The sequence below is a fragment of the Eumetopias jubatus genome, unplaced genomic scaffold, assembly GCF_037043125.1.
Source record: "Eumetopias jubatus isolate StellerSeaLion01/CBP00866 unplaced genomic scaffold, mEumJub1_p1.0 scaffold_4, whole genome shotgun sequence".
NCBI lineage: Eukaryota > Metazoa > Chordata > Mammalia > Carnivora > Otariidae > Eumetopias > Eumetopias jubatus.
This window is the reverse complement of record NW_028274810.1, coordinates 42,100,263-42,123,973: the sequence shown is the minus strand read 5'-3', so window position 1 is coordinate 42,123,973 and position 23,711 is coordinate 42,100,263. Positions and strand designations below refer to the sequence as shown.

The following is a 23,711-nucleotide window of genomic DNA, read 5'->3' as shown; positions in this document are numbered from 1 at the left end:
CAGAAAGTCTTGCTTCTTCTGTTTTAGTTAACTTTTGGGTGGATAGTTTGTTATGACAATAGCAGTCTTATGAATTCATTATAAAAAGCCTTGTGGAAGAGAGGCTTTGGACAATAGAGCTGTCTCTTAGATTGCATGGCTGGTTATTTGCTGAAAACAATTTTTTTTTGCCTAGGTGACCTTGTTTAGATTGGCAAATTCTCTGGAAATGTGGGTAGCGTGTATATTCATTTTATTCACCACTGTATCCCTATTACCTAATATACTGTCTGGCATATTATAGATTTTCAAAAAGTACTTGTGAAATTATTGAATGAAAAGAGATTGTTCTACACTTCTTTGAGAAGTCATCATCTGATGGTAAGAAAAGTAATTATAGAACAGTTTTTGAGACAGTTGTAGGAAAGCAGTCATGGGCTAAAAAATTTCCAAGACAACATGGAATCTAAAAAACAAAACAGATAAAGAAACAAACAAACAAAAAGCAGAATCAGACCTATAAACACATAGAACAAATTTATGGTTGCCAGAGAGAAAGGGGATGGAGAGAGGGGCAAAATAGGTGAAGGGGATTGGGAGATACAAGCTTCCGGTTATGGAAGAAGTAAGTCATGAGGATGAAAGGTACAGCATAGGAAATATGGTCAATGGTATTGTAAGAGTGTTGTATGGTGACAGATGGTAGCTACATTTGTGGTGAGCATAGCATAACATATAGAGATGTCAAATCACTATGTTATACACCTGAAACTAATGTAACATTGTGTTTCAGTTATACTCAAATAAAAAAATTTAAAAACTTTTTCTAAGGCAATCCTCAAGGAACATGAATATGGAATATATTAAAGATTTTATCTGTAACAATGCAACAAGTGTGTTCCCTTTATAGAAGTAGATAAAATTTTTTATTGTGCTTATAATTTAAACCTTTCCTATTCAAGCTTTGACTCCCTACAGTGGGTCACCTTTCAGTGCAAATGCTTTCCTCATCTTATATCCTCTCCACATGGTTGCCCTCAAACAGTAAATCACTAAGAAACAGGTAGCTGGATAACATAACATTTTGAAGTCCTTTTTAGAAGCACGTAGATGCAGGACATCTAGCAAGACAGTTATGCTGAGTGGATCTTCCTTCACTACCCCAGCACACACACAGTATAATTTCAAATAACCGTGGTCATAAAACCACCCCATTTATAAGAAAATTATTGCAGTGATTAAGTAGTTTAGTAATAATATATCTTCCAGATGGCTTAATGAGAATTACTGTAAGGTGGTTATTTTCATCATAATTTTTTTACCCCCATTGTTACATTCATCAGATAATAGCCTTTTCAATAGTTTGGGGTTTAACTTTTTAAGAAAATGGCACTTGAACAAATATTTCCCATATGGGAAGAAGGGGACTAACCTATATTTAGCTTATGTTCTTTTCCTAGCAGTATGCTATTTAATCTTAAAAGATTTATCTTTCTGTTAAGTGAAGCATAGATAATAATTAATCAGTGTGTTTCATTAAAAGAAGTCAGTTATAAAAGACCCTTATAGTTAAAAGCTAGGGTTCAAGAGTGGACAGATCACCTTTAAATTCTGGCTTCTCTGTTTTCTAGCTGGGCTTTTGGGCAGTTTATCTAATGTTTCTTAGGCCAAATTTCCCCATTAATAAGGTGGATTTAATAATATTGCTTATTTCATTGAGACATTTAGAGCATTCAGTGAGAAAATACATGTAAAGCAGTTAGCTTAATACCTGGCACATAACAAGTGCTCAATAAATATTAATATTTCTTTATTATAGAAGGCTATCTGGCTTCTCTCACTTATTTTAGTGCTTTCAAGGTTGTTCCATGTTGTAGTACATATCCATACTTAATTTCTTTTTACGATTGGATAATATGCCTTTGTGTGAATATACCACATTTTGTTGATTCATTCTTCAGTTGATTAACAGGTGTTTCCATCTTTTGGTGATTGTAAATAGTGCTGCTATGAACATTTGTGTACAAGTTTTTGCCTGAATACCTGTTTTTAGTACTTTTGGATACATGCCTAGAAGTGAAATTGCTGGATCATATGGCAATTCTATGTTTAATTTTTTTTGAGAACTACAAACTGATTTCTGCAGTGGCTGCACCATTGTGCATTCCCATCAGGGATGTATGAAAGTTCCAAATTTTCTACATCCTCACCAAAACTTATTATTTTCTGTTTTTAAAAATGATGGCCAGCCTAGTGGTCTAAAGTGTTTGTGGCTGTTTACATGTCTCTACTAGACTATCAGCTTTTCTGGGGGATGATCTAAATCTTATTTCCTCTTCTCACATGTTGAACAATAAATGAATTTTATTTATTATTATAGAAATCCCAGACTTTAAGGAGTCTGTGATTTAGTGGGAGATGTAAATGCATAAAGATGTTTAAAACCTGCAGGAGGAGCCCTAGGGGAGGATGTGCAGAGTACAAAACGAGTGCAGAGGGAACACAGTTGGATGACTCTTCCTGGGGCACTGTGGGAAGGCTTCACTGAAGGACTGACCAGTGAGCTGAGTCTTTGTGAGGAAGGAAGTTGTCTAGGTAGAGAACTGGGTCAGTGGCATTCCAGGCAGATGGAAAATCATAGGCAAAAGCAGGCAAGTGGGAAAGAGCATGTTGCATGTAGTTTTGAAGAGAAGCAAAAGGATATCTCAACAATGAAAATACTATTTATTGTTTATTTGAAGTGTCAACAAAGAAAGAAGTCTTATCTAAACTGCTATCAGTTGTATGTAAATTAATAAAAGAAAAATAACCAAATAATACAAATATGCCAAAAAGATATGATAGAATAATGGTAGTATAGAGCAATGACTACATTTCAGCACTAACTGGCTCTGTGACCTTGGGCAAGTTGGTGACTTAGTGAAATAAAAGGGCCGGAATAGATGGATTTTAAGATTCTTTCTAACCTAAACTTCTATGAAGCAAAACAAACAAGCAACTGATTCCACAGTTTTTTTTTTTGACTGAGAAGTCTGGTAAAGTTAATCAAATCATTTAGACTGGTTCATGTGTATGGAAGCAAACACAGACATTTTGCTCATCATTTCCATATGGCCTATTGGTAGCCATTATGGGGCATTTTGCCTGGAAACTTCCCCTCAAAATATTGCAGAGAATAGAGAATTGAAACAGCATGTGACAATGAAACATTTGTTAGGGTGGTTTTCATTTGTGTGTGAAAAATCAGATTTATCATGTCCTCTATTATGTACTCTACCTTCATCCTTCCTTAAAGATGTCAGTATACCTTCACACAAGTGAACGCTTTGTCACGTATATTTTACCCTCTTGGGTTTGCTTTCTGATATTTTTTCCAGTAGTACATGAATCAGTTGACCAAGAGATTCTTTTGAAATTTGGCCTATCTTCACATAGGCCAAATTTCCTAATATGTTAGCTCTTAGCTGCTTCTTTTTCTTTAGCCCTCCTGCAGGCTTCTTGACATTTTTTTTTGGTATTTTGATTTCATGCTTGTAAACTGGACACAAATTTTCCACTGAGAACATTGGACAAAGGCTGACGGCCTCACTGCTGCTTATAACAAAATGTTATATCTCAACAGTCATGGTGATAGCTTGAAGAATGCTTTCAGAGGAGTGTAGTCTATCATGCAGATCTATGTTATTTTTCTTCTACTGAAGCACCTCAAATATAATTTAATGAAAGAAAACACAGAGATGTTTCTGTTGGGAATAAACAATAGCCTTTCACAGTTACCACTGCAGATCTCATTAGTAAAAGAACATGTCTTTACTGCTGCAAATGAACAAGAAGCCTGAGTTTTATGTTTTCTAAATATGTGTAACTCCTATAAATTGACTACTATTGCAAACCGACCTAAGATCATTTAATTACACCCTGTTTTTAGGTTTCTTTGGTAATTAATGATAACCACTTAAAATTTTCAGGTGGGTGAGGATGAACTACCTCACCCAAGCCTTGCTAACATTGCAATGAACTATGTCTTAGACCAAAGTGGGCCACAAAAATAGACATTTAGTAAACAAACATTTATTAGCCAACAGGCACAAAATACTTCATAGATCCTGTGCTGAAGAAATCTCAAGTTTCTGATCGTTGTGTTGCTCTGCACCACCTTGGAAGAATGGCTCTTTGAAGGAAGACACAAGGGCATTTTAGAAGCAAGATGCTGCTTCTGTTATGGTTGATATTAGGCAGTCAAAAATCCTCTAATAACTGGACCCAGGACCATCTAGAGATCAAGTCACAGGCACCATCCTGAAGGTTGAAGCTAAAGATCTCACTAGATTCTTATACTCTGCTCATTTAAGAGTGGTAAATATTTTCAAAATATTTTAACCAATCCACATACCTTGAATCCTCTAAATTTATCAAATGAGGATATATTTCTAACATTCAGTTTGCTAATGGACAAACCACTGATTTCACCTGCAACATTCTATTTTTGACATGAAGTATGCTAATTAATAAAACATTTGATCATCCCTGAAGCTGGTAATGGGAACACTTGTAATAGCTACCTCTGGAGTATGGCTTTAAGGGGGTAAAGCTAGCTGGCCTCCTCTGGAGTACAAATTCCTAATTAGAGCATCTAATTGTACCTGGCTTGTAACTGAACTAATGATGTGATACTACACTGTCTATGCTGAAATGCTTTAAAGAAAATTACAGACAACCACTCAATGATAACTTGTGTGTTAGTTTCCTATTGCTATTGTAACAAATTACTCAGAATTTAGTGGCTTAAACAATATAAATTGATTATCTTACAGCTCTGGAGGTTGGAAGTCCAGAATTATCTTGTGGAGCTGAAATCAAGGTGTTGGCAAGGCTGCATTCTTTCTGGAGGGTCTAGGGGAGTATCCATTTCCTTGTCTTTTCCAGCTTCTAGAGGCTGCCCACATTCTTGGCTCATGGCACCATTGCTCCGTCTTCAAAGCCAGCAATGGCTGGTGGAATCTTTCTCATGGTGCATTATTCTGGGTCTCTGCTTTCATCATATTTCCTTCTTTGACTCTTCTTCCCCCTCCCCGCTACCTTCCTTATAAGAACACTAACCCTTGTGATTTTTGGACCCACCTTGATATTCTTGAATAATTTTCCCATCTCAAGTCCCTTAATCACATCTGCTGAAGTCCCATTCACAAATTCTGTGGATTAGGATGTGGACATCTTTGGGGAATCATTATTCTGTTTGTCACTTTCTGCTAATAGTCTAAGTAATTCCTTTAATTTTAATTTAACTTCAATTATGGAGTCTATAGGGAGAATAGAAAAGACATGGGCTTTGGACCTGACAGATCATGGTTAAATCTTGGCTTCTTACCCAACAGCTGTAAGCCATGGGAAAGGAAAATGGAACTATATATAATATAAGGTACGTTGCCATGAAGATTAAATAACATAATGGGTGAAAACCTGGCCCAGTGCCTGTCATATAGGAGACACTAAATAAATGTTAGCTCAAGGTAGCTATCATGATCATTAGCAGAATTTTAGAGTTAGAAAGAAACTCAGAGATCATTTCTACTTCTTTTAGCTGCAGAACTACCTTTTATGGTCTCAAACAAAATCTTTTTTTAAATTGAAGTATCAATGTTCAAATAGAATCTTACATAGAATTTCATGAAAAGCCTCAATCTACAAAAACAATAAAAGCAACAGATAGGTCCCTTAGGTGCAATAAGTTCCTTTCACCTTGTCCTCATCATGCTTCTCCTTCTTTTCCTTCTGTTTTCACTTCTTCCTTTTCTTCTTCTTTTTGGCAGATAATCTTTGGCAGTTGCCAGAGCATTGGTCTCTAGTCTAAGGATAATAGCTTTGAAGCCATGAATCTAGTTTGATCTCTCATTTTGCACTGAAAGAGAGGCACAGAGAGGGGCACCTGTGTAGCTCAGTCGGTTGGGCGTCTACCTTCAGCTCAGGTCATGATCTCAGGGTCCTGTGATCGAGGCCCATATCAAGCTCCCTGCTCAGCGGGGAGCCTACTTCTCCCTCTCCCCTCTGCTCCTGCTCTCTCTCTTACTCTTTCTCTCAAATAAATAAATAAAATCTTTACCAAAAACAAAAAGAAAGAAAAAGAAAGGCACAGAGAGGTTAAGTGACTTCCAAGGTTGCCCAGCTACTCAGTGGAAGAAGAGGTATCAGAATTCAGTACTCTGGATTTAGTTCAATGTTCTTTCTCTATATCATGTTGGAGGTAGATAGAGTGACCAAAAGCTGTTACCGAAATGAAGAATTTTAAGAAATTTAGTTAAGGCAAAATATCCTAAGTGATGGCAAAAATAAAAGGAGCCTTTCTTCTACCACAGAATCTGGTTTTGTATATTGCAAAAACAGTCCTCAGAAGTAACAGAATTTGGCGCTTGATCAGCACCACATAAAAGGAATGTTGTTTGTGAGATGTACTAGATTAGAACCAGCTTCTCTACAGTGAAATAATGTTAGAATTTTGTTTGAAGCTGGGGTTCTCCACAAAGATTTAGAGTTTTGAATTTAGTTTCCAGAGAGCTGGGGTTCTGATGAAAATCTCAGAACATGCTTGTAGGACAAGGCAAGTGCTACAAAGCAGAGTGTGACTGTCTTCTGCTACCCAACAAGGCTAAGGGAGACCAGATGTCTTCATTTTCAACTTCCCTTTCAGCTCTGGGTCTGAATTCTCTCTCTTCCAAATGCTCTGGGGTGTTATAAATGAGATAGAATAAACTTCCTGCCAATTTTTTCTATGAGACCAGTTTTAGTCTAGCCCATCCCTGAAACACGAAAATTCATTTCTTATGGACTTAAAAATTCAACAGTCCAATGAAACAGTGTAGTCCTTGTCCAAAAGTGCAGAACTAATTAGGTTAGTAGTTTTAAAATCAATGTCATTTAACTCTGGTATAAACAATATTTAATTATTTCATGAATAAGCATAAATATAAACATTGAATTATATTTTTTCATGGTTATACTCAATGTGATATCTTGGTCATACTTCAGGTATGCAAACAAAAGGGTGTCTATTGTCTGGACAATAAATTCAATCCATGGTAAAGACTCATTCACAATAAAATTGGTTAGCGCAGATTATTTAAAAACACAAATATTATTGATGATTGTTAGAACCTTCAGCAGGAAAACTAAGGGTGAGTTAATTTTCTTGCCAAAAGAACTTGTTCATTTCATAAAAAAACAAAAACACATCATATATCCAAAATCTACCCATTTGATCATTTGAGTCTATTTTTCATTCTGACTGATTACATTGTTAGTGTCACCTACTACTGATGAATTGTCTGGGAGAGGTGGCTAGTGAAACACTTGAGACTGTTTTTTCTTTTTAACATTTATCAATTTATCAATATTGATTTCTCTTAAGAGGCAATCTGGCATGGTAATATGATAGCATAAGCATAGCATTTAGTTAGCTAGGCTTGAGTGAGAGTTCTAGCTTTAGCTCTTACTAGCCTTAGCAACTTAACAACTTTAGGAAAGTTCTCTTATCTGCAAAATAATAATATGTGCCTTGCCTGGTTTCTGAGAGTATTACCCAGAATACTGATATAAAAGTGTCTTGTGAGATCTTATAGAATGCCAGTTTTTGCTTCTCTAATATATATCAGATATCGGTTCTAATAAGATTTTTTTCAGTAAAAAGTTAGAAGCTACTGCAACCTATTATTTCATCTTGGGATGGTAACAGACTATTCCCCCTATTCCTTATGTCTGTGATTTGGTTTATGTTTCATGTAGAACTAGCTGTCACCTCTTCTTTGTAAGGTCTGAATTAGTCTTCTGTGTAGAACATTTTACTCTTATTCAATTATTCCAATGCTACAGAGTTTCTTCACTTAGGTGAACCTTAAGACTTGAAAATTTCCACTCACTTGCACCTTGACTTTTGACTTTTGTCTGTCTCCTTGCGATCTTTTTCTTTTGATTTTCTTTCTTAAATGATTTCCTCCATCCTGATTAAGAGCAATTCAAGCAAGATGTATATGGAACAGGAGGGAGAAAGCCATCCATGTAAAACTATCAAATGGGTTGTTTGGGTTGTTTATAATTATTCATCTAAGAAAATAATTGGTAAGAAAGTCATAAAAATAGTTATGTCTCTGATATGACCAAAAGCATAGTTAATATACAAAATGCATTTGATATTATAACCCAGGGTGATAAGTAGGAGAAAATGATACTTAGTGGGATGGAAGTTAAAATAAGGAATCTAATGGTTTTGCACCCAATTCTAATGTAGAGGGTTGGTTTTTCCACACCACCAAACAATTCTTGGACACCAGCTTGGTGTCTGACAATCCAACTCAATTCTGACATTCATTTTCTACCTAAAGATAGTGTCACATCCACAGATTAAGGGCTCAGTCCCACAAGACTGTCCACTAGCCCCCAACTTTAGACACCAGTCACAGGTCCAGGTTGTCACTTGTGCTTCTGACTGAATGGATATAAATTGGAGTTTCCAGTGACCACTCGCCCAACACTTGGGTTAAATTAATTTGCTAGAGTGGCTTGCAGAACTCAGAGGAGCATTTAATTTACAAGATTACAGGTTTATTATTAAAACATATAATTCAAGAACAGCCAATGGAAGAGACGCATAGTGCAAGGTATGCGGAAAGGGTGAAGAGCTTCATGTCTTCTCTGAGCACACCACTCTCTCCAAATCTCCATGTGTTCAACAACATGGAAGGTTTCTGAACCCTCTCCTTTTGGATTTTTATGGAGGCTTCATTATGTAGGCATGGTCGATGAAATCATGGCCATTAGTGATTGAACTCAATATCCAGTCCCTCTGCCCTCCCCAAAGTCACCTCATTAACATAATAAAAGACAGTTTTATTATGTCTTTGAATAATAGAGATATTATCATTCCAAGAGCTTTAGGAGTTCTGTGCCAGAGACATAGACAAAGACCAAATATATAGATATTTATTATAAATCACAGTATCACACTATGTTAGGAAAAGATTTGCTAAAGAGGAAAGAAGAGATATCCTATATATAAAGTACATAGGTGGAAATCTACTATGGTGTTGACATACACTGTTGAAATTATAATTAAGATTAAAAATGAGAAGATCATAGAAGAATTAACCATTTTGAGATTATATTAAGTGACGATCTGAGCAAACAGATAAAAGTGATTAAAGTGCCTCTAATTCAAAATACAAGATTGATACTAGGTTGGATGTCATACGATTGCTATAACTGTCAAGATATATGTTGGAAGTCTTCTTTGGCTAACCCAAGAACATGAAGAATGTTTGACTTGCATTGCTGACAGTTTGAAAGTTTTGTTTCCTCAGAAGTATGAGAATTGGCCCAGTTAATGAAGGGGTTATAACCAGAACTGTATGCCAAAATAACCCTGTCATTTTAGTGTCTTTTGGTGCCCAGATCTCTGGGCTTATAAATAAATGTTAGATACAAGAGAACAGAATGTTTGAAGACACATTAAATAAGATAATGCATGTAAAACACTTAGGATAAAGTTTTGGATAGATATTAATTATTCTTAGAATTCCAATGTATAGAAGCATACATGAAAGGGTCAATGTTTCTAGATCATTGACATTTTTTTAAAAAGATTTTTATTTATTTTAGAAAGAGTGAGAGTGAGAGATATCCCCGAGGGAGAGGGAGAATCAGACTTGCTGCTCAGCAGCAACCCGATGTGGGGCTTGATTCCAAGACCCTGAGATTATGACCTGAGCCGAAGGCAGATGCTTAACCAACTGAGCCACCCAAGTGCCCCTACCCACTTAGGTGGCTCAGTTGGTTAAGTGTCTGACTCTTGGTTTTGGCTCAGGTCATGATTTCACAGTCATGGGATCAAGCCCACGTGGCACTGCACTCAGTATGGAATCTGTTTTGGATTCTATCTTCCTCTCCCTCTCCTTCCCCTTTCCCTGCTCACACACTCTCTGTCTCAAAATAAAGAAATAAAATCATTTAAAAAATTAAAAAAAGAAAGTTAAAGTATTTTGTATTTAACAAAACTAAATGCTTTCCTAATTTGTTAAATATAAAATATTTTGCTTAAATTTCAATTTAGTTGATTACTAATAAAGTGAACATCTTTGTACAGGTTTATTGGCTCCTTCTTTCCTTCAATTTCTTTTTCATGAATTTTATATGGTTTTCTATTGTTATATGTATTTTTTCTGGCTGAGTTATAAAAACTTTTTATATAGAAACCTATGAAAAATTTATGAAGATATAAATTTACAAACATTTGGACAGTTTGTCATTTTCTTGAAAATTTTTATATGGTATTATGTATAGAGGTTTTTATTTTTTATTTTATTTATTTATTTAAATTTTATTATATTATGTTATATTAGTCATCATACAATACATCATTAGTTTTTGATGTAGTGATCCACAATTCATTGTTTTTGTATAACACCCAGTACTCCATGCAGTACGTTCCCTCCTTAATACCCATCACCGGGCTAACCCATCCCCCTCCCCCCTCCCCTCTAAAACCCTCAGTTTGTTTCTCAGAGTCCATAGTCTCTCATGGTTCATCTCTCTCCCTCCAATCCCCCCCTTCATTTTTCCCTTCCTTCTCTTAATGTCCTTCATGCCATTCCTTATGTTCCACAAATAAGTGAAACCATAGGATAATTGACTTTCTCTTCTGACTTATTTCACTTAGCATAATCTCCTCCAGTCCCATCCATGTTGACGTAAAAGTTGGGTATTCATCCTTTTTGATGGCTGAGTAATACTCCATTGTATATATGGACCACATCTTCTTTATCCATTCGTCTGTTGAAGGGCATCTCAGCTCTTTCCACAGTTTGGCTATTGTGGACTTTGCTGCTATGAACAGTGGGGTGCATATGACCCTTCTTTTCACTACATCTGTGTCTTTGGGGTAAATACCCAGGAATGCAATTGCTGGGTCATAAAGTAGCTCTATTTTTAATTTTCTGAGGCACCTCCACACTGTTTTCCAAAGTGGCTGAACCAACTTGCATTCCCACCAACAGTGTAAGAGGGTTCCCCTTTCTCCACAATCTCTCCAACATTTGTTGTTTCTTGCCTTGTCAATTTTTGCCATTCTAACTGGTGTAAGGTGGTATCTCAATGTGGTTTTGATGTGAATTTCCCTGATGGCTAATGATGATGAACACTTTTTCATGTGTCTGTAAGCCATTTGTGTGTCTTCTTTGGAGAAGTGTCTGTTCATGTCTTCTGTCCATTTTTTGACTTGATTATTTGTTTTTGGGGTGTTGAGTTTGAGAAGTTCTTTATAGATCTTGGACCAGCCCTTTATCTGTTGTGTCATTTACAAATATCTTCTCCCATTCTGTGGGTTGCCTCTTTGCTTTGTTGACTGTTTCCTTTGCTCTGCAGAAGTTTTTGTCTTGATGAAGTCCCAAAAGTTCGTTTTTGCTTTTGTTTCGCTAGCCTTTGGAGATGTATCTTGAAAGAAGTTGCTGTGGCTGATGTCAAAGAGGTTACTGCCTATGTTCTCCTCTAGGATTTTGATGAATTCCTGTCTCACACGGAGGTCTTTCATCCATTTTGAGTTTATCTTTGTGTATGGTGTTAGAGAATGGTCGAGTTTCACTCTTCTGCATGTGGCTGTCCAATTTTCCCAGCACCGTTATGGAAGAGACTGTCTTTTTTCCATTGCATATTTTTTCCTGCTTTGTTGACGATTATTTGACCATAGAGTTGAGGGTCCATATCTGGGCTCTCTATTCTGTTCCATTTGTCTATATGTCTGTTTTTGTGGCAGTACCATGCTGTCTTGGTGATCACTGCTTTGTAATATAGCTTGAAATCAGGCAACATGATGCCCCTGGCTTTGTTTTTCTTTTTCAACATTTTCTTGGAGATTCGAGGTCTTTTCTGATTCCATACAAATTTTAGGATTCTTTGTTCCAGCACCTTGAAAAATGTCATTGGAATTTTGATCGGGATGGCATTGAAGATATAGATTGCTCTGGGTAGCATAGACATTTCAACAACATTTATTCTTCCAATCCATGAGCATGGAATGTTTTCCCATCTTTTTGTGTCTTCTTCAGTTTTTTTCTTTTTTTTTTTAACAAGAAGATTATTTATTTTTCTTAAAGATTTTGTTTATTTATTTGAGAGAGAGAGAATGAGAGATAGAGAGCACGAGAGGGAAGAGGGTCAGAGGGAGAAGCAGACTCCCTGCTGAGCAGGGAGCCCGACGCAGGACTTGATCCCGGGACTCCAGGATCATGACCTGAGCTGAAGGCGGTGGCTTAATCAACTGAGCCACCCAGGCACCCTTCTTCAGTTTTTTTCATGAGTGTTCTGTAGTTCCTAGAGTATAGATCTCTTACCTCTTTGGTTAGATTTATTCCAAGGTATCTTACGGGTTTTGGTTCTATTGTAAATGGAATCGTTTCTCTAATTTATCTTTCTACAGTTGCATTGTTAGTGTATAAGAAAGCAACTGATTTCTTTTTTTTTTTATTTTAAAGATTTTTATTTATTTGACAGAGAGAGAGAGACAGCGAGAAAGGGAACACAAGCAGGGGGAGTGGGAGAGGGAGAAGCAGGCTTCCCGCTGAGCAAGGAGCCCGATGCGGGGCTCGATCCCAGGACCCTGGGATCATGACCTGAGCCGAAGGCAGACGCTTAACGACTGAGCCACCCAGGCGCCCCAGAAAGCAACTGATTTCTGTGCATTGATTTTGTATCCTGCCACAATACTGAATTGCTGTGTGAGTTCTAGTGATTTGGGGGTGGAGTCTTTTGAGTTTTCCACATAAATTATCACGTTGTCTGCGAAAAGAGAGATTTTGACTTCTTCTTTGCCAATTTAAATACCTTTTATTTCTTTTTGCTGTCTGATTGCTGTTGCTAGGACTTCTAGTACTATGTTGAACAATAGTGGCGAGAGTGGGCAACCTTGACGTGTTCCTGATCTTAAGGGAAAGGCTCTCAGCTTTTCCCCATTGAGGATGATATTCACTGTGGGTTTTTCATAGATGGATTTTATGAACTTGAGGAATGTTCCCTCTATCCCTATACTCTGAAGAGTTTTAATCAGGAAAGGATGCCATATTTTGTCAAATGCTTTTTCTGCATCAATTGAGAAGACCATATTGTTCTTCTCTCTCCTCTTATTAATGTGTTCTTTTTTTTTTTTAAAGATTTTATTTATTTATTTAATTGACAGAGAGAGAGAGAGACAGCGAGAGAGGGAACACAAGCAGGGGAGGGTCAGAGGGAGAAGCAGGCTTCCCGTGGAGCAGGGAGCCCGATGCAGGGCTCGATCCCAGGACCCTGAGATCATGACCTGACCTGAAGGCAGTCGCTTAACCAACTGAGCCACTCAGGCGCCCCTTATTAATGTGTTCTATCACATTGATTGATTTGTGAATGTTGAACCACCCTTGCATCCCGGGGATAAATCCCACTTGGTCGTGGTGGATGATCCTTTTAATGTATTGTTGGATCCTATTAGCTAGGATTTTGTTGAGGATTTTGGAATCCATATTCATGAGAGATATCAGTCTGAAATTCTCCTTTTTGATGGGGTCTTTGCCTGGTTTGGGCATAAGGTAATGTTGGCCTCACAGAATGAGTCTGGAAGCTTTCCTTCTGTTTCTATTTTTTGAAATAGCTTCAGGAGAATAGGTATTATTTCTTGTTTGAATGTTTGGTAGAATTCCCTAGGGAATACATCAGGCCCTGGACTCTTGTTTTTTGGGAGGTTTTTGATCACTGCTTCAATCCTGTTATGGGTTATTGACCTATTCAGGTTGTCCATTTCTTCCTGTTTCAGTCTTGGGAGTTTATAGGTTTCCAGGAAGGCATCCATTTCATCAAGGTTGCTCAGCTTATTGGCATATAGTTGTTGATAATAATTTCTAATAATTGTTTCTATTTCCTTGGTGTTAGTCGTGATCTCTCCCCTTTCATTCATAATTTTATTAATTTGAGTCCTTTCTCTTTTCTTTTGAATAAATCTAGCCGGTAGTTTATCGATCTTATTAATTCTTTCAAAGAACAAGCTTCTAGTTTGATTGATCTGATCTGCTGTGTTTCTGGTTTCTAAATCATTAATCTCTGCTCTAATCTTAATTATTTCTCTTCTAATGTGTGGCTTAGGCATCATTTGTTGCTTTTTCTCTAGTTCTTTAAGGTGTAGAGTTAGTTGGTGAATTTGGGATTTTTCTATTTTTTTGAGTGAGGCTTGGATGGCTATGTATTTCCCCCTTAGACTGCCTTTGCAGTATCCCATAGGTTTTGGACTGATGATTTCCATGAATTGTTTAAGTTCTTCTTTGATTTCCTGGTTGACCCAAACATTCTTGAGCAGAGTGGTCTTTAGGTTACAAGTGTTTGAATTTCTTCCAAATTTTTTCTTGTGATTGAGTTCCAGTTTTAAAGCATTGTGGTCTGAGAGTATGCAGGGAATAATCTCAATCTTTTGGTATCGGTTGAGACCTGTTTTGTGACCCAATATGTGGTCTATTCTGGAGAAAGTTCCATGTGTGCTCGAGAAGAATGAGTATTCTGTTGTTTTAGGGTGGAATGTTCTGTGTATATCTATGAGGTCCATCTGGTCCAGTGTGTCATTCAAAGCTCTTGTTTCTTTGTTGATTTTCTGCTTAGATGATCTGTCTATTGCTGAGAGTGGAGTATTGAGGTCTCCTACAATTAAAATATTATTATCAATATGACTCTTTATTTTGGTTAACAGTTGGCTTATGTAGATGGCTGCTCCCATGTTGGGGGCATAGATATTTACAACTGTTAGATCTTTTTGTTGGATAGACCCTTTAAGAATGATATAGTGTCCTTCTGTGTCTCTAACTACAGTCTTTAGTTTAAAATCTAATTTGTCTGATAATAAGAATTGCTACCCCAGCTTTCTTTTGAGGTCCGTTGGCATGGAAGATGGATCTCCATCCCTTCTCTTTCAGTCTGGATGTATCTTTAGGTTCAAAATGAGTCTCTTGTAGACAGCATATGGATGGTCCTATCTTTTTATCCAATCTGTAATCCTGTGCTGTTTTATGGGAGCATTTAGGCTGTTCATGTTGAGAGTGATTATTGAAAGATATGAATTTATTGTCATCATGTTGCCTGTGAAGACCTTGTTTTTATAGATTGTCCCTGTAAATTTCTTTTCTATATCACTCTTGAGTTCTTTCTCCTTTTATAGACCCCCCCCCCCTTAATATTTCTCGCAGGGCCAGCTTAGTGGTCACATATTCTTGTAGTTTCTGCTAGTCTTGGAAGCTTTGCATCTCTCCATCCATCCTAAATGACAGCCTTCTGGGATAAAGTATTCTTGGCTGCATGTTCTTCTCGTTTAGTACCCTGAATATATCTTGCCAGGCCTTTCTGGCTTGCTAGGTCTCTGTGGATAGGTCTGATGTTATTTTGATGTTCCTCCCTCTGTATGTAAGGAATCTCTTCCCCCTAACTGCCCTTCAGATCGTTTCCTTGGTTCTAAGATTTGCGAGTTTTACTATTACATGCCAGGGTGTTGACCTGTTTTCCTTGATCTTGGGAGGGGTCCTCTCTGCCTCTAGGACATGAATGTTTGTTTCATTCCCCAGATTAGGAAAGTTCTCAGCTACAATTTGCTCAAATATATCTTCTAGTCCTCTCTCTCTCTCCACCCCCTCAGGGATCCCAATTTTGACATTGGAATGTTTCATGGCGTCGCTTATTTCTCTGATTCTGTTTTCATGGATTCCGAGTTGTTTTTCCCTGGCCTCCTCTTTTACTTTTTTAATCAATTAATTGGTCTTCTAGGTCACTAATTCGTTCTTCTGCCTCGCTTACCCTAGCTGTTAGATTATCTAGATTAGATTGGATCTCATTGATAGCATTTTTAAGTTCTGTCAATTCAGCTTTCATTTCTGCCCTTAGAGACTCTATGTTGCTATTAATTGATTTCTCCATTTTAGCTATTTTCTTCACAATTGCTAGCCTGAATTCCGTCTCCAACAGACTGGTTATATCTGAATCCATTTGTAAATCTGTGGCTTAAGTCATAGTCTCTGAGTCTTTTCTATTTGGGGGGTTACTCCTCCTACTCATTCTGTTGAGGGTGGTTGAGGTAATGTATAGCGTCCAAATTATTGACCACAACCCAAGCAAGATGCACCTTTTTTCTAGGGACCTTAGGGTTGTCAGCCTCTTGTTTGCCCAGCCTGTCTTCTGGGGGAGGGGCCTGCTGCTGTTACTCAGACAACCCTGTTTGGGAAGAGTTGCCCTACCCCCTGTGGCAGGGGATGGGCTCAGTGAAAACTGTTTTTTGGGGGGCTTTTCTTCTCTGGCGGCTTTCCCTGGCCGCTTTCTGTGTCTCTTCTGAGAGTCAGAGCAGAAGAGACCGTTTCCAACCCTCTGCCTCAGAACAGAGAGACCACAGTCTGTTCTTCACTGAGCTCTCCAGGCCACATTATCTCTGTTTCTGTCTTTTCTGCTATAAACTGCAGCATCCTGGGTTGTGTACCCCTCAGCAGTGCTCCCAGTCCTTGCCTACAGGTCTGGGCACATCTCTGCCCTTTGTGCTTCTAAAACTGCCAGCTGCCCACAGTTCACATGCTCGGCCTGCCGCTCTGGGTTTCCGTCCAGGGAGCTGCCCTAAAGTCCTTTCCCCGCTACTGGTCTTGGAGTCTGTTCCCTGTCCCCAGCATGGAAGGCTATCACTCACCGGCGGTGTAGGATCCCCACGGCCAGGCTCCCTCCCCCTTCCATTTATCGTCTGATATCTGCCTGTGGAATCATGGCTCCCCACTTCGTACCTCGAAGCCAACTGCCTCAATACTCTGTAGAGATCCAGATCTATCTTCTTACATCTCAGGCTGATTTAGTGGTTGTTCAGAGTGGTCTGCTAGATATCCAGCTCAATTCCGGGGACTGGTTGGAATAGGGTCCCCTACTCCTCTGCCATCCTTTCCCTCCTTGGTTTTGATTTTTAAGTATGAAATTTACTTTCTTTATGATTTCTGTCTTTGGTACCATGCTTAGGAAGGCCTGCTCCCCACTCATTTTTTGGTGAATATTCATCTACTGAAGTATAATTCTTGTGGGTGTTAGAGAAAGCAGAATTTCTCAACTATCTTTTTGTTTTTAACATTTTTGTCAAGGAAAGCAAACTTTGGATTAGAAATATAAAGTGTACATTAGAGAGAGAAAACAGATTTTCAGGAGGAATGAAGAAGTTGGTTAAGTAACTTTTGCTTCTTTTGCCTTGATGAATCAGGCCTTAGCATTCTGGGACAACCAGCAAAAGAACCTGGAAAGCCCCATAATTTTGATTTTCTTCTAATAGTTTGGGAAGAACTAGAGCAGATAGAATGGCAATGAACAAACATGGTTTTGATTTTCAAAAAGAGGCAGAGGGAGATTTTGCAGATGTTAGACTGATGAGCTTAGTTCAGGAAAATTTTTAGAATGTGTTATTAAAAGGATGCTTCTTGTGATCACTAGGAACCAGTGTGGGTTCCCTAAAAACAGCTCATTTCTGGGTTACATTAATGCTTTCTTTTATTAAAAATTAGAATAGAGAGGGGCGCCTGGGTGGCTCAGTTGTTTGAGTGACTGCCTTCGGCTCAGGTCATGATCCTGGAGTCCTGGGATCAAGTCCCGCATCAGGCTCCCTGCTTAGCAGGGAGTCTGCTTCTCCCTCTGACCCTCCCCCCTCTCATGCTCTCTCTATCTCATTCTCTCTCTCAAATAAATAAATAAAATCTTTAAAAAATTAGAATAGAGAAATGGCATGTTTCTCACTACAGTCTTATAGACATGGTGGAGAAATTTGAGTTGGATGTTCAATTAGATAGATGTGTAACTGTTTGATGGGCTAAACCCAAAGTAATGATTAATGTATTACTTCGAGCCTAAGGGAAATAGGACAGAGTTCTTCCACTAGCTTTAAACTGTTCAAATTTTATCAATGACCTCAGAATAGGTATTTGATACTTGTTGAATTAGCATTAGACAAGTAGTAGGAATGTACTGTGTGAAAAATGAATATGAAAATATAGGCAAGATATACTAAGTTAAAGTTTGATGAAAATCTAAATTAATTTTTTTCACTAAATAAATTGTGCAACTGTTAGATCGAGGAAATATGACTAAGAAGCTTATCTACAAATTATTTAGAAGATGTCAGTAGCTTTAGTGTAAATCAATATATGGTCACCGAGAAAATAACAACTCTATTCGTTGTTACATTAGGAAGATGATCATGTCTAGAATGAGGGAAGACAGTAGTTGTTCCTTATTTAATATTGGCCAAATTGCACATTATGTATTGTGGTGTCAACTATTGTACACAAATAAAGAGAGATTGATGCACAGTAAGAGATGCATGACCAGCATGGGGGAACTGGAAACCATGCATCAGGATGATGGCTGGAGGAATATGAGAAGAAAAGACTCACAGAAAACCTGAGAATTGCCCTCAAACATTTAAAGAGCTATCATGTGGTGAATGTAGAATTAAGTCCAATGGTGATAGGTTTCAGGTCAACATAGTGAAGAATTCTACAGAGTTCTTCTGAATTGGAGAAACTTTTTTTTTTTTAAGATTTATTTATTGGAGAGAGAGAGAGAAAGCAGGGGGAGGGGCAGAGGAAGACAGAGAGAGAATCTCAAGCAGACTCTGTACTGAGTGCAGAGCTTGATCTCAGGACCCTGATCTTATGATCCAAGCGAAAACCAAGACTTAGACACTTAACGAGCTGCACCACCCAGATGCCCTGAGAAGCAAGTTTTAAAAAATGGGCTAAACAATTACCCAGCCAGAGATGCTACAGAAGAATGAATAGTTTGCCCAGCAGACACTTTAAAATCTGAATTTCCAACTGAATGAATTTTCATTTTTTCCAACACACAAAAACATTGAGAAGTATTCCTTAGGCCTTCTGCCTTCATCTAATAAGAAGTTAGGCTGCATTTACAGCACATGTGATTGGTGACCTTGGGCAAGGGACTCTAAGTAAACTATCCAGAGCAGGTCCCTGGAACAAGCCCATGCTGTCCAGACCTCTGGGTCACAAGATAAACTTAGCCTTTTGTGGCTAACTCCATAACCACATTCATTTGAAAACGTGACCAAGGCAGGCCATTAGTTAAGTTTTGCAAGTATGGTAAGTATAACAAGTATGGCAAGTCTGGAAAAATAGCTTGAATTAACAAGCATATATTCTGAAGTGCTTGGATTAACTTTAGCCTGAAAAATCTTAATTTCTGTTTATGGTTTTAGTCACTGCAGCTTTAGTATTTACGCTCTTCAATCATTTCAATTACCTTAATTCCCTGAACAAAACCACATCTAGTTTGGTGCCTTTAGTTTTAAAAACTGAATTCATAATGACTGAGGAAGATCATTGCTTGTTATATTAGCCTCCTGAGAGCACTGCTTTGGGAAAGGCTGGATGGGATGTGCCTCATTTCTCATGGTTGTTCTCTGTATACAGGACACCACTATTTATGGGGGTGGAGGTTGGGACACACAATGACAGCATCACTGTAAATGGGAGAAATAAAAGCTAGGAGTGCATTTCTTTCCTGTTTTTGTGCAGGGAGGAATGGAGAGGTGTCAGTACAATTTGAGGGTTAAAGATCATTTGTGAGGACTGAATAAAGTAATGTATATAACACAAGACTTAACAAATGCCTGATACACAATAAGCATTCAGTAAAAGATAGCTATTCTTAGGATTGTCATTGTCACTATCTAACCAGATGGTGTCATGTCACAGCCCCTTAGAATTACTTAGCTGACTGGGGGGTCAGGAGGACCCTTATTCAGAGAGCACAGAGTGGTTGGATTAGGGCTCAAACCTGATCAATTTTCTAAGAAGTGGGAGATAATTTTCCTATTAGGGTTCTCTAGTCTTGATCTGTCCCGCCAGTATAATCCTTGCAGACCCTACCCTTTAAGAGCTCATGAATTAGTTTGGAGTTATGTTGCCACAAGCCAAGGACTACCTCTGACTAGTAGAAGGTAGAAGAGGCAAGCATTATCCCATAAAGCCTTCAGAGGAAGCATGGCCTTGCTGACACTTTGATTTCAGATTTCTAGCCTCTAGAATTGTGATGTAATAAATTTCTGTTGTGTCAGGTTTCCCAGATTATGACATTTGTTACACCAGCCGTAAGAAAATAATACAGGTAAGGGATACAAAAGATGAAGAGAAGGAAGGGAGAGAAATAGAAATTTCTATAATTTCATCACTAATGAAAATATGATTAGTAGGGCCAAAGGTATTATTTATTTATTATTTTTTAAGCCAAAAAGGTACTGCTTGTGGATGATAGAAACCTTAATTTTTAGGTAGAATAATAAAACTAATGTGAGTCATGGCATTTGAATTTTGGATTCTTCTGCATTAGAACAATGTCCTAGTGAGACTAATAACAAGGCCTCATGTGCTTCAGAGTGGGACTTTATGATTCCAAGAAATGGACACCCACAAAATTTATTTAATTGCTGCTGACACAAGGATGATGACAAAGCCAAATTCAAATACCTTGTACAAAATTTGGTGGTAGTTAGTTAGAACCCTCCTTCACTTGGCAGTGGAAAGGAAAAGCTTCAGATGATGTGTGTCGATTGGGTTCTGAGTAGGTGACATTTTCCAAGGAGATACATTTTGATAAATGCTCAAGGGCAGCTCACTCAGGTGCAGATCAGAACAGGCCAGAGCTCAATGTTGACACTCAGTGGTCTGATTTCCCAAAAAGTATTTTGATGATGGCTTATTGGTATGTGGAAAGGTGTGGATGCCTATGAATGAAGGGGGATGCACGCTCATCAGAATGCTCACCTGTTGTGGTTGATTGGAAAAGAGGCCTCATCAGGAATTGGAGAGCAAGCTAGTCAGCTACAGAGCACTGCCTTGTTTTATTTCTAGACTCTAGACCCCACATTTCTCATTGCTCTTGGTTGGATAATGGAGCTAAGCCATGGTGATGGTATGCTTGGGTTGAAATCCAATCATTGACATTTTGCTGTATCTTGCAAATTCTACTTAATGGCCTAGAATCAGACCTGGAAGCAACCTGAGAATATATCTAATTGAATGTCTTAATTTGACAAATTAGGAAACTGGGTCCAATAAGATGATTTGGCCAAGTTTATGTTGTCATGATGCCATGTTTAGAAGCTGGGTCTTTTAGCTTTCAGTGTAAGCTTTATCCATAATATAGTGCCCCTTTCTTTTCATTCATAATTACAAAGTCCTTATATTTTATTAGTTAACCATATTATCATGTTGAATGGAGGCAAATGTGAAATTGCCATTGTATTCTTTTCTTTTTCACCATTCAAAATTTATTTGGTATTTTAGTTGGTATGACACTTGGTTGCATTGTCTTTTTACATTATATGGCCATGTACACTATATTCTGACATACATGGTACACAAAGTAAGATCCTTTAGGACAGTTATGCACAATACATGCAATATTGAATTTATACATTGGATCCCAGGATGTGACTGACTGGAAAAGATGGACTAGGCATGTCGGGTGTTGGGGGAAGGAACCCGAAGTGACAGAACACACAATAAACACATATCTGGTGTGCAGAGGAACCGCAGCTCTGGCAGTGGAACCTCTGAGACGGTGGGGCTAACTTACGTTAACCAATTTAGGGCTACAAAGACAGGTATCATCCAATATCAGGATACAGCTGCAGGGTTTGGTGAACCATTCCTATTTGGAACTTTAGGAAACTGACGTTTTTTCTTAGGCTATTTTAATATTACTTGAGTAACAGATCAGATAATAAGGACAATATACACAACCTCCAACTAAAATCCTGCTATAGTCTAGACAGTGAAGTGGTACATTAGAAAACTTTAAAACTGCAGCTCCTTTTGGATCCCCCAAAGTGTATCTGCACTCTTCTTCAAACGGGCCTCCTCCTCAGAAGTCAGAGTCACCTTCACAACATCTGAAATTCCATTCTGTCCCAAGATGCAAGGGACACTAAGGAAGACATCATCTTTAATTCCATAGAGACCCTTAATCATGGTGGAAATTGGATGCACCCGCCTAAGATTCTTCATTATACTTTCGGCCAGATCTGCCACAGACAGTCCAATGGCCCAGGAAGTGTAGCCTTTCAGTTTGATCACCTCATAGGCACTGTCAGCCACCTGTTTGTGAACTTCTTTCCACTGTTCCTTATCTGCATCAGTGCCTAAGTCAGGGTGCAGATTCTTCAGTGAGACACCAGCAATGTTCACTCCACTCCATACAGGCACACTGGAGTCTCCATGCTCCCCAAGGACCCACCCGTGACAGCTTAGTGGGTGAACTCCCAGTCTTTCCCCCATTAGGTAACGGAACCGGGCTGAATCCAGATTGCAACCACTTCCAATAACACGGTTTTTGGGAAAGCCACTTATCTTCCAAGCCACATAGGTCAAGATAGCCACTGGATTGGAAACGACAAGCAACTTGCAGTTTGGGCTATATTTTATGATATTAGGAATGATGAATTTAAAGATGTTCACATTACGCTGGACCAAATTAAGACGGCTTTCTCCCTCTTGCTGACATGCCCCAGCTGTGCTAATAACCAGCTTGGAGTTTGCAGTCACATTATAATCTTTGCCAGAGACAATTTTTGGTGTTCTAAGGAAAAGGCTGCAGTGCTGGAGATCCATCATCTCTCCCTTCGGTTTGTCTTCCATGACATCAACAAGAGCAAGTTCATCTGCCAACTCCTTCATTAAGATACTGATGGCACAAGCCATGCCAATAGCACCAACCCCAACAACTGTGATCTTATTCTGGGGGGTATGTTCTTCCTTAAGAAGATTCTGAATCAGCTGATCTTTGAGAGTTGCCATTTTGGACTTAGAACCAAAAGGAATCGGGAGTGCACGTCGGGCAGGCGGGCGTCAGCGGCACGCGAGGTTGAATCCGGACTCGGCGGCAGCGGCTTCGACCGTATTCTTTTTTTTTAAAGATTTTAGTTATTTATTTGACAGAGAGAGACAGCAAGAGAGGGAACACAAATAGGGGGAGTGGGAGAGGGAGAAGCAGGCTTCCCACCGAGCAGGGAGCCCAACATGGGGCTCGATCCCAGGACCCTGGGATCATGACCTGAGCCAAAGGCAGACGCTTAACCAACTGAGCCACCCAGGTGCCCCCATTATATTCTTTTCTATTTTGAAAGTTTTATTATATGTAAAATTTATTATTGATTATTAATTAGGATTGAAATTGAAGGTGTGAGAATTAGTTCCAGTGTACTACTACCTATTTGTGTGACCTTTGATATGTTACTTATCTTCTCTTGATTCACACTATTCCTGCCATACTTGAATAGTTATGAAGATTTGTTTTAATCGTACATTATCACAAATAAAGTTTTATATGAAATCACTAAGTTTTGCTTTCTTTTTGTAAATGGTAAACTGCATAGTGTCTATTGAGCTCATATGCAGACCTTCCTTCATGATTATAAAGAAACACAATTTATTGAGTAAACACTAAATGTGTGATGCCTCATTTAACACTTAATCACAATCTGATGTATAGATAAGGTAAAGACCTATGTTCTAAGAATGACATAACTGCCCAACATCTTAGAGATTGTTAAGTGATGGATCCAGAATTTGAACTGTGCTATACCCTGAGAGTTCCTGATGGTAACCATTCTATCATTTTGCCTTCTTGTGGATCAAAAAAATTGTATGAGTTCTACA

General features: G+C 38.4%; 1 pseudogene; it reads right to left on the bottom strand.

The window, feature by feature from the left end:
• Positions 1 to 21,768: 21,768 nt before the first annotated feature.
• Positions 21,769 to 22,886, bottom strand: LOC114208320 (L-lactate dehydrogenase A chain pseudogene; annotated as a pseudogene).
• Between the last annotated feature and the right edge of the window lie 825 nt (positions 22,887 to 23,711).